General features: G+C 40.7%; 1 protein-coding gene across 1 annotated transcript in view; it reads left to right on the plus strand.

Annotated features, from left to right (window-relative positions):
- Positions 1-16,594, plus strand: part of ITGA4 (integrin subunit alpha 4) — a 365,777-nt gene that overhangs the window by 273,471 nt on the left and 75,712 nt on the right. The window lies entirely within an intron of this gene.

Here is a 16,594-nt window from a genome sequence, read left to right on the forward strand (position 1 = left end):
ACCCCACCATCTTGCAATGTATAGAAAAGACATACGAGATGTAATATGCCCTAATACCCTAATGTGAAAGGCCTAACCTCCTACCTAAAGGAGAGCTGGGTTTGCTAAACCTAATCTGCCAATGCCATGTCCATGAGAGGAGCCCCCAAACCTCGTTACCTTGGAATGAGGTCTCTATCTCAGACTCCGCAGGGACACGAAGACTGGGTCAGTGTCAAGACGACGTGCAGCATCGGTATCAGCGATGGTGGCGATGGCCTCTGGTCGGAATCCCTCTGATTATCTGTCTAAAGTGCGATACATTTGTACAGATCTTCAAGGACCCCTGACGTAGGTTTGTTCCCAAACAATAGATAACAGACATGCTTGGGACGGCAATTAATATAAACAATCTCTCGAAAGTATAGAGAGGGAAAATCGCTAAGTGTGAACACCTACTGTTTGTTTGTCTTTGGTGCTTGAGCTTGACGCCTTAGCGCAGTGACACTGATAATGTAACTCATAACAAGTGGCCTAACTCTAAACAAGGCAGCCATTTTAGAAGAAATAAATAAGTAAATGTGCTAAGACAGAGTAAGCTAAGTAGGTTAAAAGTCACTAGGTGACGGGGGCACGAGTCTGCAAGCCAAAGGCTAAGCTAACTCCTGTTATCCCATTAAAACGAAGTAGGATTCACTACACAGCCTCAAGCCTAAGTCTTAGTGGGGATGATCCTGACGCTTCTAGGTCTACTGCCCTCCTGCATCCTGCTCATCGACCGTATCAGGCATCATATGTGGGCTCTGCAGTGGGCCCCACACTGAGGTAACACTCCAGACTGATCCAGGTTTTGAAGGAGACTGCAAAAGATCTTCACCCCACCCTAATGATGGTGATAAATGAATGAACTGCTGGGTTGTGAAGGTGATCTGGGAGAGGTGGCAATCAGAGGACTCTGATTTTTGGTGGAGACTATCACCAGCATCAACCTCCTGGAGTTCCGGCCATTCTTTTGCAGTTGAATGCCTTTCTGACTGCAAAGCCAGCATCACCACTATGTGGTATTGCAACTAGCTAGGGGTGGTGGGATCATGAGGTCTCTGTCAAGAAGTCCTGTGCCTCTGGACCTGGCTGAATCATCAAGGCATCTCCCTAATCATACACCACCTGGTGGAATCCTTAACACGAGGACTGACAATCTCAGCCAGAGACGATTAGAGGATCATTAATGGCAGCTACACCTGGAGGTGGCACAGGGCATCTTCCAGAAGTGGGGAGATCCCGGGCTCAATCTCACATGCCACTGCAGAGAACGTACTGTGGTAACATTTTTGCATGTTCCTGAGAAGGCTCTCTCGGAGAAGCATTCTGCCTAGAATGGAGCTCAGGACTCCTGCCTGGTCCTTACTTCCTTTATGAGTACCCTTCTTTGAGCCATTTCTATGTCTACTGACCCTGAAGATGGTCTTTTTCCTTGCGACAACCTCAGCTCATTGCATGAATGAGCTTCAGGCTTTGTCAGCTCATCTGCATTACAACACATTATTTTTGGAAATATTTGTGCCTAGGACAAGAACAGCCTTTGTACTAAAAGTTGTGATTTCTTTTCATGTTGGGCAATCAATCAATCTTCTTTTTTTAAATCTTTTTTTAAGTCCTCATATGACTCATCCCTTGTAGTACATACTCTATAATAAAGTGTGCTGCAGTAAGATACTGACACTTTTGCTGATATAGGTCCTTGTGGGGGATGCAGACTGTCATGGTTGTATTTTTGTGTTGTAATCAAATGACTAGTGACCAAATTGCCAGTAACATAATGCTCCTATACTTCATCTAGGCTATTGGGGTCACATTCCATATCAGTTTCACTAATATAGTTAACAGAATTAAACCTCTGTGATGTTTGAGAAGCCTCTGAAAAATATTTTTTTGTCGATTTCTCTTCTCGCCAGAAGAATTAACCAAAACATGAGTCTCTGTTAAAGGGGATTGAGAAAAGTGTTTGTCAGGATCACAATCCAATGTATTTGAAGTATGGCTTACCTTGATTTCAGTCCCAAAGGCTGCATTTAATGTATTATTTACATCTTTTCAAGAGAGTGTCAATTTATGGCAAATGGTAAACATATGCTCTTCATCTGCTCTTATTAATCCACATTTCTTACATATGTGTACTACTTTTGGGGAATTTGTCCATTTTTTCTGGCATCCAGTATATCCTGTGAAGGGTGATTCTTTTTTTTCTTTAAGACAGCTGGTGTTACAGTAGTATAAAGCAGATTCAGAGACCGTTGCCATAAATCTCCAACCTCTGTTTTTGGCAAATGCCTCTTCCAGAAAGTGCATGGTCCGTAAGCCTCCCGTCTTCTGCCTTAACAAGCTCCCTTTACCAATGTTCCACTTCCTTTTTATGTATTGCTCCAAAATGTATCATATCTTAGAATTCTCAGTTGTCCTAATCAGTCAATTTTTGAGACTGCCCCCCACAAGTGTAGCCAAAAATATTTGAATCTCAACAGTTCACCTTTTGTTGCCTTTGAGGCTACATCCCAACTGATGAAGTCTATCCCATCTTTTAGCTCCACCCAGATATTAAAATATGCTGGTGTCCCTGGTGAGTCCCAGATTGGGGCTAAATGAGTATATATTGAATTTACAGAACTTTCTTCTGGTAAAATTGTACATTTACAGTCACTATCAGTACCTTTAGGCATTTATTTTTTTAACTTTTGGCTCCCCAAATTTGTATATAGATTTTTCTTGCCGTCCCTTTTTCAACATTGCAGCATACAATCTTCCTACAAGGGAATTATCAAACTGCATCACTAACATTCTTCTGTTTTCATGCTGAAAAGGATAGCTGTATATTTGGAAGTCTGGCAAAGACAGGCAACCCTGAACGCTAATATCCTCCTGGGTTTCTTCCAAGCAAGCCTTATCCTGCTTGATGACCAAATTAAGCTTCTGACCTTACCTTGTATTCTTGCAATACAGATTTTGGAGAATAGAAGAGGGATGCTATTAAATCAGAAAACGTTAATGTGTGTTATAGTATCATCTTGATCAAGTTGACCCTCCCATAGATGTTCAGCAGAAGCTTTCCCATCACCTCAAAAGGCCCTCTATCTTCCTGTTGCTCTTACTTAGATTCTTTTTTGGTAGGACGTCTAGCATAATTTGAACCCCCAAATATCTAATCTGGTATTTTTCTACAGGATCTCTCTTGATCCCCATTTTAATATCTGAGTTTTATCTCTACCAGTCTGGTGTCTGCACATTTTCCTAAATTCATCTGTGAGGCTCTCAACTTTTGCAAGTGAGTGGACTCGGTCAGCTGTATAGATCATTCTATTGTATGCATATAATGCAATCTTAACTGAAAATCCCAATTGATAAAAATGCATAACACTCTGATACAGCCGAATATATTGGATAAAAAGCTCAATGTATTAGTTAAATAATAATGGCAACAGAGGGCAGTCTTGTCTTGATCGTCTTGCGATGGAAAATGTTGTTGTGAGTGTGCAATTTATAAGGATTCATGCCAGCGGTATTTTATATAAAGCTTTTATAGTGTCAACGATATTCAGGCTTAATCCAAAGACCTCTAAAACATCCCAAACGTATACACGATTTCCTTGTAAAAAGCTCTGGCAATATCCACTGCCCATGGAATATCAAAAGCCTCTGCAGTGTCTATTGACCTTATCAAAAGATGTGTCAATTCACTTGAGTTGCCTGCCAGGTGTGAAACCCATTTGATCTGGATGTGTTATATCTGGGGTAACATATGCATCTCTTCTATTGATAATGTTCATAAGTATTTTATAACCAAAATTTATTCAAGATATATGCCTATAAGAATTGGGCTTTTTAGGATCTTTATTCTATTTTAAGATTACATTCTTGGAAGCTTTGTTCCAAGAGGGTGGAGCTTCTTCTTTGTTGGGAAAATCAAGTTGAACATCATCTTCCAGGTGGGTACCAAATCAGCTATTAATTTCTTATACAGAACAGCAAGAATTCTGTCTGACCAAGCAGCTTTTTAGTTTTTTAGCATATTTATTTGTCTTACTATCTCCTCCTCTGTAATCCCACCTGCTATCCCTGCCAAGTGAATGTTTGTTAATGCCTGCAAACTCATTCTGACAGCCACTTCCTATTCATGTTTGGATGTGGGTTTATATTTTCGCTAATAAAGCGCTGAAATATTTAAGAATTTCTAACTCTAAATCCTATAGGGAGTTTATTTTGTTCCTGTTTCAGATGGTTTTAGACTTTTTATAAAGTTTCTAATCTCATCTATTTTAGTTAGTCCATTAGTAAAGCACAACACCCTTCATCATATTCACAGTGTTGTCATGTACTAACTCTCCAGTGATCTCATTTTCTTTTCTAGCCTCACCTTAAAAGAATTCTGGGCTCCTTATAGCTTCAAGCGCAAATCTGAAACCTTGCTAGACTAAGTTCTGTTGTGCATTGATGATGTATCTCATTCTCTATTTCTGCATTCTGGTCCACCAGTTTCTTATCTCACTCCCTGGCATTAGAATTTTGTATGTAAGAAATTTAGCTAATTACCTCCCTGATGTAAACCTTATATGCGTCCGATGGAAATGGCCCTTTTTGAGGGTTATCCCCAAACCTTTTGCCTCGGACTTCCTCTTTTTGACTGTGTCCAGCATTTCGTTTTAGCTGATTTTAGGACTCTGGGCTCTACCAGTGCTGACCAGTGCTAAAGTGTGAGTGCTCCCTGTCTAAATTGTTTAGTTGATTGGTTTATCCATGATTGCCATATTTGATTTACTAGTAATTCCCTAATAACGTGCACTATGTGTGCTTAGGGCCTGTAAATCAAATACTACTAGTGGGCCTGCAACACTGATTGTGCCACCCACATGAATAGCCCTGTAAACATGTCTCAGACCTGCCACTGCTGTATCTCTGTGTGTGGTTTTAAACTGCTGTTTGGACCTGACAAGTGCACACATTTGCAAGGCCCAACCCTTCCGTTTTGTTACCTGTAAGTTACCCCTAATGTAGGCCAAGGTATCCCCATGGGCAGGGTACAGGGTATTTAAAAGGTAGCACATGTAATGGTGTTTTCTACATGTCCTGGTAGTGAAATACTGCTAAATACATTTTTCAGTATTGCAAAGACCATCTCTCCCATAGTGTAACATGGGGATTGCCTTGAAATAGCTTTTAAGTGTAATTTTCCTTTGGGATCAGATAGAGATATGACGTTTGGGGACTCTGAACTCATAGTTCAAAAATGCATCTTTTGGTGAAGTTTGTTTTTGAACTGTGAGTTTGATAATGCCACTTTTAGAAAGTGGAAATTGTCTTGCTTAACTGTTCTGTGCCTCTGCCTGTCTACTGAATGAACCTCTGGGTCAGGATGACAGTTGGGCTGTTTTGTGCTTTCCTTCTAGACAGTCACACAAAGTGAGCTGAGGTGTGACCTGCATATCCTGATGGTCTATCACCAGGCTGATGGGACTTCCTGAGCTAGAGTGGTGGTTGCACCTGAATTAGGTTGTGCCTGTCCTCACACAAAGCAGTCTCCAACCCCCTGAATGTGTCCGGGGCCAGGGCAGGGAAAGACAGGGTCTTGTGCGGTACAAAGACTTCTCTTTGAAGTTTGTCTACTTCAAAGACAGAAATGGGTATAAACACTGAACCTCTGACACCATATAGTTAGTATCCTTTTGGACTGAGGAAATTCTGCCAGAAAGAAGAGCTGGATGCAATGGGAGGGACTGCCACTCTGCCTGTTGCTTTGTTGTGTTGATCTGCTGCTTACTGCTTCTGTCCTGCGAGTAAAAGGACTGGACTTGGCTTTCTACATCCTGCTTCCAAAGCTTCTCCAAGGGTTTGGACGGAGGTTGCCTTCTGTTAAGAAGTCTCGGGGACATCAAAGACTTTACATGCTAGCCCCTGGGCTCTCTTGCTGAGAGTCCTGATTTGCCAAGTGGTGCCAAATCCAGTTCCTGGGTCCTTGGGAGTGAGTTCTGGTGCAACAGGGAAGAAACTGGTACACTGACTTCCAGAAGAACTTCAGGACTGGCGATGCTACCTGCATCTGAGCTGTGGTTCCCACTGATTGCAATGACCGCGACCTACAATGCAGGCCCTGATGGAGCCGCAGCACCTCCGAAGTCCCGAGTGCCTTGTCACCGACGTCCGTGGCACCAGACTCCTCTGCTGCACCTGTGGCCCCATGGTGTGACACAACACCACGAAGTTCATGCCTCTCGTCTTGACCTGCTGGATTCACCAACCCCTCCTTGGCGTAAGGAACCAACACCTCACCGCATCATCTCCTCTGCAACCATAAAGATCCAGCGCCTCACCTCTACTGCCTAGCATTATGGAACAGATGCTTCACCTCCCTTGTGGCAGTAACGAACCGTTACCGCACCGGCTCCAGCGACCCCTCACCTACCCAACTCGATGCAACATCTTTGTTTCCTCATCATTTTCCAAGGTTCTGTAACCGGGGTCTAGACTACTCCATGGCCAGCTGTGCTCCCTCACGGGTGGTGCTGAACTGTTGCCAGCGACTCCGACAAGCCATTTTGATAGTCCCAGTTGAAGTTATTGTGTTTCTAAGTGCTATACTACATTTTCTTTGAAAATTCGTATCTTTACTATTGTATGTTGGATTTTTGTAATTTTGGTCTTGTGTTACTCAGATAAATATTGGCTATTTTTCTAAACTGGTGTGGAGTACTTTTGTGTTGTTTTCAGTATGTTACTGTCTGTGTGTATACAAATACGTTACACATTGCCTCCGAGATAAGCTAAACTGGTCATGCTAAGCTACCAAGGGGTTATATTAGCTGTGGGACTCCCTTACCCTGACTAGAGTGAGGGTGCCTAGTTGGACAAGGTGCAAACTACATCAACTAAAGACCCCATTTGTAGGAACGTCCCAAATCATTGTACAGGAAGTCGATTCAGTGTTAGGCATAAAGTACTTCTGAGTCTTTTCAACAGCTCTTGCACAATTATCATGTCAGAAAACAAAATTCTATGTAGTGTCCACCTAGTTCTTAAAGTTACTGGCAGTTTGAGACCTAGAACCACCAAGGAATAATCTGAGTTGTGTGCAGGAACATGGGCTATCTTTGTCACTGTTTTTAACAAAGATCTATTAAGCAGGAAGTAATCTGTCCTGGAGCAATAGACATATTTTACTGTAGAAGGTGTAGCCCCTCTGATTGCCTTATTGCATATGCCATATATCACTTAGGCCTAAATTGCGCATCATATCCTTTACCTTATGACACATTTTAGAAGTGTAAACATATTTTGAAATTTTTATGGTATCAACTTGAGTATTGTTATCTCCCCCCACTAGGAGAGGGGGGGGAGCATTTAATAGGTTTGACTCGAGGCAATCTAAAAAAAAAAAAAAAAAAATAGGATAGTCACATGACCATAATATCCTGGACATGACAACATGAACTGTCCCGCTGCCGATGTGACAAGAAACCACCTCCCTGTGCTATTGGTCTTAAAATGTATAATTCTAACCCCATTGTTTCTCTTTATTATTATTGCCACCCCTTTGGTGCTACCTGCCTGATCAGAGCATACAATCTCTTAGACCCCTTTGCATTTCTTAAACAATGTTTTACAGTCCAGTCTCTCCAAGTGAGTCTCTTGAAGAATGATAACATGTGTGCTACGTTTCTTAACTATTTTGTGCCTACACTTTGCTTCTACCTAGCACATAATCTATTTGTATTCCACATAGCAATCTCAATCCATTCCTCATCCCTATAGTCAGATTTTTCTAACCTTCCACACTTTCTCATTGCACCGCATTGTTCATTTTGTTTTAGAGTCTGCCTATACTAAGTACTACTGAGTTCTCTTTACCCTCCATTCATGTGCGTAGATATTTATTGTTTACCCACATGCCTCCCTCCACCCATCACATCCTTTCCTGAGCAACCTCACTTTCATTTTAAGGCAGCAATTTCATGCCTTCTGGATCTCTCTACCAGGGGGCCTAATTCAAAATGACTTCCTTACAATTTGTTTTCTCGCTAAATCACATTTTTAGGACCCAATCTTTGTTTTATCTGTCAGTTAATTTACTTCTTCTCCTCCCTGGAGAATAAACATTCCACTTTTCCACATTATTTTTTAATGTGGCTGGAAATTTTAGTTGGACCTTAGCACTCACCTTTTCTAGATCTTCGATCTTGCTTCTCAGCTCCCACTGGTATTGTGCCGTCACTCTGCTAATATCCAGCCTCATTGAATAAGTGACATTTTCATGGGCTATTATTCTAGTTTACAAAGCCTTTTCTAACTCTTTTAACGTGAAACTATGAAAATGTACTAGATTTTTTCTGGAGGTTTTGCAGTTAGGATTGTGTTTAAAATGGTCTCTGTGTATCCTATGTATTTCTTTCTCTAGTTTGCAATCTGAATTATCTTAAAAATTCCCTCTTGCAGAACCTTTGATATAAACCCTTTTATGTTGTTTACCTCTGCCCCCTGTAGAAGATTGAGAACCTTTCAGTTGTTCTGCCTAGAGTGGGTTTCCAGCCTTTCAGTTTCTACCAAAGGGTGACTATTTTGTAGCTTCAGTTTTTCTGTCTTGTTGAAATTTCTTAGCAATTATGTATACACTTTCTCTCTATTCTCTTCTAATAAGTTGTTGCAGATAAATCATCTTATTTCACTTCCTAACTACAACATGCTCCTTGGATTTCTTTCTGATTATTTTCTGAGATTTCAAACCTTGTTTTTATTTGTGGTTTGAAATCCAAGAGGATAGATTCTACAGAGACTGTGAGAGTTAGTATTTGTATGACAGTATAGCTTAAGTTGTGCTTGGGCGTCGGGGACTGACTTGAGTTATTACAGATATTTATGTTAGTATAAAAGTTTATACTTAACATAGGTAAGTATTTGCACCAGATACTACCCTTTGTACGTTTGCTTGGTATGCTTCAGAAGATGGCCTATCTGTAAAGTTTTCTCCACAGCAAGAAGGGCGTGGGTAGTACGATCTTCAACACATTGAGATCTTTTGTTAGCTAGTAGTGCTTTTTTTGAGAACTGTTGAATAAAATGCACAACTTTCCTTAGTAGATTCTTTTGAATACTCTGTGGTTTATTTCTAATGAAACTTTAGCTGTTTGCAAACAGTGTGGTATAGAATCAACTCCCTTTATAGAGTACAGACTGTTTACAGTAGTCTGTTCTCTACTGATATCAACTTTGGGTCTGATTTAGAGTTTGACGGACAGGTTACTCCATCACAAATGTGGCGGATTTCCCATCTGCCGTATTATGAGTTCCATAGGATAAAATAGAATCGCAATACAGTGGACAAGATATCCTGATTTAGAGTTTGGCGGATGGGGTTAGTCCGTCACAAAAAACGGACGAACCCCATCCGCCAAACTCTAAATCAGGCCCTTTATTTCTCGATGTAGGTTTGGTGTGTGTCTAAAGTTTGAAACAGATAAAAGCTATCCCTAGTTGGGCATTTGTTTTAGAATTTGTATTCACTAAGTTAGGTTTCTCTAAATAGCTGCATAGATATTGAACACATTGTACAATGAGAATTTTTAAATAGATCTGTGATTGATTGTTAATTTGAAGGATGCTTCGTCTACAGTGAATCGTGTAGGGTCAATGTTGCACATAATGCTTCTTTTCATTACCTCAGGAAATAGTTTCTGTGTTCTTAGAAATTACGTCTAATCTTCTCTTGAAATATTTTGTACTTAATGTCAGATAGCTAATGCCAAAGTAATTTATACATGTGTATGCGGGAAAACAAAGTTTGGATGAACGATATCAGTGATGTCATCAATGTTGTCATTTGAGATGTCAACTGTGATGTCATAAATAATGTCATAGAACATTTCATGAGTGATATCACAAGTGAGGTCATAAGCAGTGAATGGTGGGGGGTGCAAGTAATAGTGCTGCTAACTATACAGACTTGTGGTTTTTTTTTAACACATTTTATTGAGTTTTACAAAAACATATAACAGGGCATGAATTAGTCACTGGTGTCTCAGAAAAGTATCACTTTACAGCCTATTGAGTTGGATAATTGCAAATAGTTCAGCATTGTGAATTAGGTATTTGCATTGCAGAAGAGGAGTAAATGGTAAGTCTTGTGCAGGGTGGTTGATGCACTTTAACAGTTTGAATCAAAGTCAGGCTGAGTTAAATCCCCATGCCATGCCCAAGAGGCCCTCTGCCCCTTTCCCAGCCACCCCCCAATGGTATCCGTGGATACTTGTAGGAATTCGCCCCATTGAGCCATCAACAGCAGTTCTAGGAGGAGGACCAAAACTCCATGAGCAAAGAAATTGAGTGGGCTGTGCTGTATAGTGCTACCATGTGGGGGTACCTTTTGTGTGTGTGTGTGTAAGAGGGAGACAGACATGAGCTATTGTTTTAGGTGTCCAGGTGTTCGCCTTCTGATGGAAGGGGATGCCGCTAACTATAACTGGTGGATTTATCTGGTTTTCTTAGTTCAAAACGTCAACATTGCTACTGAGAAATTCACCTAACTATAACGTTACTTTAACCCTTGTTTTTTCAGTTAATTTATAGGTTTTGTTTGAATGAAAATGAATTGGTGAGGTGAGGGTATGTATGGTAGAGTGAGTTTTAAACATATGTTGTGCTTAGATATTATTTTGTAAAAATAATGTTTTTTTGTTGTAACATAACAGTGTATGGTTCATACAAAATGTTTGTAAAATATTTGTGAGTATGAAACAGATAAATATTCAATAATTCAGTAGGGAATGTGTATTTGCTCAGTTCTTGTAGCTCTCAAATGGATATATGTTACCAGCACTCTATTTTTAAGGTGGCATTACTCTTTCAAGAGCCTCGTAAGACGCTCATAGGCCACTCGTGACATTGTAGAGTTCTACATTTCATTCTGATCTATTGTATAGAGTTTTTGTGTATATCATGTTTTCTGTTAGTATTTAATGGTAATCTATAAAACAATGGTAAACAAAAGATGTTTGGATATTTATTTTTATAAAAGTGATAGCTCTCGCAACACGCTTTCGGGACCCGGATGCACAAGTTCCTTCATGGACTCAGAGGGGGCTGTACTTCCTGTTCAGCTGTCACAACGTTTTGTACATTTTGAGTTGAGTTACTTAGTGTTTTCCTGGAACTTTGAAGAAAGTAGAACATTAGATGTGTTGATTAAGTTAGACAAAATAATTATGTAGTGTTCTATTGAAGACATATCGGAAGCTTTTTTTTTTTACCATCTCGCAAGACTCTTGCGAGAGGTCAGTGAGAGGAAACATGCCCTAAGGAAGGACTGTGATGGGAATTAGTAGACTCTGAAAAACACCATCTCCAGTAAGACTCCTTCCCACAGTAGAGCAATTCTGCACCCTAGAGTGTATTAAAAGATCACCTACTACTTTCTACTTTTTACGATCCAGCAAGACTCTTGTGAGATCATAACAAGACCACAGCGTACATTCCTACATTTGGACTGTATTGAAAGCTCATCTATTGCATTTTACCATTCACGATCTCGTGAAAGTCCTGTGAGATCATACAAATTAGTTAAAACCTGTAAACATTTATTTTCTTCACAGTAGACATCCCTTAGACACCTCCTCTCTAAATTAAAGGGGTCTGCTGCCCCCATATATGACATTTATTTTACTTCATTTCCACAACACCTCCAATTTTCCCAGTAAACAGTAATGTATAGATGTACTTTCTCAGGAACTAACTCATGCCCTAAGGTAACTATAACTCATGCTCCAGGCAGGCACAGTTTTGTCATCAATAATCTTATTGCAAATGTTACAGTGATATTATCAACGTTGTCATAGAAAATGTCATGACTGCTGTAATATACGAGGTAATAAGCAGTGCATGGCAAGGGCACAATTTATAGTTACGTTAGGGCACAAGTTATCTTTTCTTGAGATTCGCATAACTAGAACTGATGAATTTCAATGGTTTTGTGTGTGTAAAATATGAACCTAACTATAACTTCCATGTAACCTTTGTCCTTTTTAGTGAATTTCTAGTTTTTAAAAAAATGTAATGTTTAATAACTATACGTTAATCCAACCACCTGCAGCCAGGCCCTGCGACCAACTCCCTGCATACAGCCAACCCCAATGGGGGAGAACCCGCAGGGCGTGGCCTGCGGCCAACTGGCCTCATGCAGCCAACCCCACACTGTGGTTCTGTGAGTGTGTATGTGAGTGGCTGTATGGGTCTGTGACTGGGTGTGGTAGTGGTTTTGTGGGTCTGTGAGTGTGTATGTGTGTGTGTTGTGAATTGGTGTGTGATTGGATCTGAGAGTGGGTGTATTTTTCTTTTAGTAAGAAAAAGAGCAACCAGGGCACTCCAAAATAATAAGTCCAAGATGAGTAGATTTGCAGAAGATACTTTAATCCTTTGTATCCTTTGGTATTCAAGTCCTCATATTAGAACAAGTATACGTGAGTTACAGAAACAGCCAACACGTGTTTCGTCCTCACAGACTTTTTCAAGGCTGTGAACAAGGACAAAAGGGAACTATTTACAAATAATGACACTACCATCCGGTAGGTACAGAAAAGAGAGAGATGTATCATATTTAAGTTACAAATAAACTGCAAAAAGAGAATGCATAGGGTAAATTAGCCTCTCGGCGTGCATGGATAGTCAAGATAGAGATAACCCATTCTATTAAGACGTTGCACATATGGAATGCAACACTACATAGAGACGGTGAGTATAGGTGAAAAGAAAACTATTCTTTAAAAAAAGTATTTTAAGTTTTTAGTTAATATTTTTATTGAAAAAAAGGTTATGAAGGATAGGGAAACAGAGGGCCAACACAGAAGAGATGGGTGTAGCGAGGAGTGTGCTTATTAACCACCAGGGTGAAAATGATATCATCGTGCATAAACTATATACATAGGTGAGACAAATGGTGCCCGTGAATACGTTAATTTACCTCTAAAAACTATAATTTGAGTATCTCGAGTAACTCTGTTAAAACTCCAAAGGTGATTCTTTAACTGGGGAGGGGAGCCAAAAAGGAAAACGCATTGTTACTAAAAAGTCAATCTCAATCACTGCAGGTGAAGCAATAGGAAAAAAAAAAAACATTTTTAAATTCAAAATAATTTTTTTTATAAAGAAAAAGGGGAGGGGGAAAGTGGTGAAAAACCTACCAACACACTGAGTAGTCCAAAAGGTGTATATAAGTCCCTTCAGTAAAGGGGACAGGTGTTCGTCTCAAACAAAAGTCCTGTATCCTGTAGTGTATCCGTAGTGTAGGAAAACACTGTCTGACAGGTCTAAGTAGACCCACCCTGTGGATTCGAACCGACAGAGAAGAAAGAAGAAAGACCCCATAAGACGCGTGAACAAAACAAGTTCCGAAAGAAACATTAATAGTATAAAAAGCGTGATTAATGAAGACTATAATAGTGAATGAGGCCCTAGAGTGGCGGCGTTAAGACATTCCATATACGGAAAGGGCTAACGCCGAAAAAAGAGGTAAGTTAGCTGACACATGAGGCAAATTAAACAAAATGTATGTGTAAAACCAAAGCTATTGGTACGAGTGAGCAAAGCCATGAAATCGGTATCTCACATAGTAACAAAAAGTCCACCAAAACATGGGGAAGCATATTAATTAAGCTGGTTATCCGCCAGACAAGATATGTATAGCAGTCCGGTTAGCAAGGTCCAGCCCCGTGCGTATAAACTGCTGGGGACATGGTAACAAATGGAGAGGCCCCTCGCGTTAGCGTCTCCCGTAAACCAAAATAAAAGCTACAGTGTACGGGCTACAGGAGAAAGGCAGAAAGCCTTCTCCCTTACCTGTGCTGACTCGAGACTCCGGAGTCAGAGGAAATCGGCGTATGTAATCAGTCGCAGCGCATGATACCGCTGCCGTGTTTTATGAGAAGGCAGATCCCCGTAGAGTGTCGGCGTCTATATGCGCGCACTCTACAAAATAAAGGAAGGACTAAAACGTAGAAGGCGGAAAACGCGCAACCAAAAGTCACTCGTATTCCAAGGCAATACACGGGCGCCATATTGGAGTGTGCCCGTGCAGCAGTATGGAACAGGACTACGTATAGTTTACTGAAATATAATGACTCAAACGTCTGTAGTAAAGAAACCCCCAATATTTGAAATGTGCACAAAGATAGAAAGTGATGTTGAGGAAATCCTTTGATCCGAGTTATTACTTTTGAGAAAGGTTATTGACTATGTGATTTTTAAATAGGAAGGGCATGCATGTTATACGTATGAAAAGTTGTGACATTAATTCACACGTGAAAAAGAATATGAGATAATGAACATAATCTGCATGACATGAAAATCCATTGAAAATACAACACAAATCGGCGTGGACCCTTGAATGTGGGACATAAATTTGTACAGTATTAATCTATGATCTTGTCGTTGAGCATGATATGAGGGATATTGAGGACAAACTGAAAAAAAGAACAGCATTATATATAATAACATATACACTATTTGATATAAACAGTCATGTAATATGCATGAAGAGAGGGGAAGAAAAACAGGTTAAAACATAGATGATACATTTCTTAAATAATGGTGTATTGCTAAGTGCATGTTTACTACTTTAGTTCTCCATTGTGGAATCCAGCGAGAAGTAGCTAGGTCCCAAATTGTATTATGGACATAGATGTCCCTGATCATATAGTGGGGGTGTATTCAAGAGACAGGGAAAAATACAAAGTATCTGAATTTAGAGAAATACATGAAGGTCCTTGTGGATATTGAGGCCCTGTTCAACCGCTCGTAGTTTAATTATCCACCTGCTTTTTTTTTTTCTTATTGCTTCACCTGCAGTGATTGAGATTGACTTTTTAGTAACAATGCGTTTTCCTTTTTGGCTCCCCTCCCCAGTTAAAGCATCACCTTTGGAGATTTAACGGAGTTACTCGAGATACTCAAATGATAGTTTTTTGAGGTAAATTAACATATTCACCATTTGTCTCACCTATGTATATAGTTTATGCACAATGATATCATTTTCACCCTGGTGGTTAATAAGCACACTCCTCGCTACACCCATCTCTTCTTTGTTGGCCCTCTGTTTCCCTATCCTTCATAACCTTTTTTTCAATAAAAAATTAACTAAAAAATTAAAATATATTTTTTTAAAGAATCTTTTTCTTTTCACCTATACTCACCGTCTCTATGTAGTGTTGCATTCCTTATGTGCAACGTCTGAATAGAATGGGTTATCTCTATCTTGACTATCCATGCACGCCGAGAGGCTAATTTACCCTATGCATTCTCTTTTTGCAGTTTATTTGTAACTTAAATATGATACATCTCTCTCTTTTCTGTACCTACCGGATGGTAGTGTCATTATTTGTAAATAGTTCCCTTTTGTCCTTGTTCACAGCCTTGAAAAAGTCAGTGAGGACGAAACACGTGTTGGCTGTTTCTGTAACTCATGTATACCTGCTCTAATATGAGGACTTGAATACCAAAGGATACAAAGGATTAAAGTATCTTCTGCAAATCTACTCATCTTGGACTTATTATTTTGGAGTGCCCTGGTTGCTCTTTTTCTTACAGTCTGTATTTCACAGCACATGACATAATTGTGGGATGGAAGAGAGAGTGACAAGACTGCTGGGAAAGCCTCAAGGCCCCACTGTCCTAGTCATCTCCCCACATCCTGTGGGACCTGGCATTGCTCCCACAAGCAGGGAGCTGCTTTAAGCAGTAGCTCCCTGCTTGTGGGAGCTATGTTTTCATTTGTTTCCATGTACGCATATTTGCATTCTGGGAAACAGATGAACTCTTCATTTTCGGAAAGTGAGTGCTGTCAAACAGCTCTCACTTGCAGAAAGTGAAGTGTTTGCTCTGACTTGGGGGGGGGAGCTGTCAAAGCTTCTGCCAAGTTGGAGCAAACAGCTGTGTGCCAGGGGTGGGTACCCCGGAACATAGCAGGAGCCAGCCCTGGGGGTGTTAGTCCCCAGGGCCATCCATGGCTCCTCGAGGGGGACATCTTCAATGATTCAATTAGCCCTGGGGAGGTGGTGGTCCCCGAGCTGTGGGGGGCCAAGGGTCCCCCCGCATTTAATTTGTTATTAACCCCGGGTAAGTGGCTATCCCTGGGGCTGGGGAGGGACCAGGTGGCCCCCCTGCATTGTGTTTGTTATTAGTCTAGGGGAGGTGGCAGTCCCCGGGGCTTTGGGGGGACCAGGAAGCCACTCTGCATTGTATTTGTTATTAGCCCCGGGAAGGTGGCTGTCCACGGGGCATCAAAATGTCCTACAAGGGGGGCTTGTGCACCTCCTTCCTTTATTTCAAAAAGCCCCTGGGACCTGGCCCATCCAGAGGCTTAATAAAAACAAACCCGGAAGCTCACGCTGTTTTTTTTTCAAAAATGTTGCTGTGAATCTGTGATGTCATGAATTTGCAGCAAACATTTTACAAAAAGTGCTTCTGGGACCCCAGCACCAGTCCTAAGGGGTCATTTGTACCTACCCTGGCCCCTTTGCTTTTTCCCCTCACTTTTTTCTGATACTCGACTGAAGCCAAGTGCGAAGATGGCTGCCAACACTTCGTGGTT

This window comes from Pleurodeles waltl, chromosome 3_1 (assembly GCF_031143425.1).
Source record: "Pleurodeles waltl isolate 20211129_DDA chromosome 3_1, aPleWal1.hap1.20221129, whole genome shotgun sequence".
Classification (NCBI taxonomy): Eukaryota; Metazoa; Chordata; class Amphibia; order Caudata; family Salamandridae; genus Pleurodeles; species Pleurodeles waltl.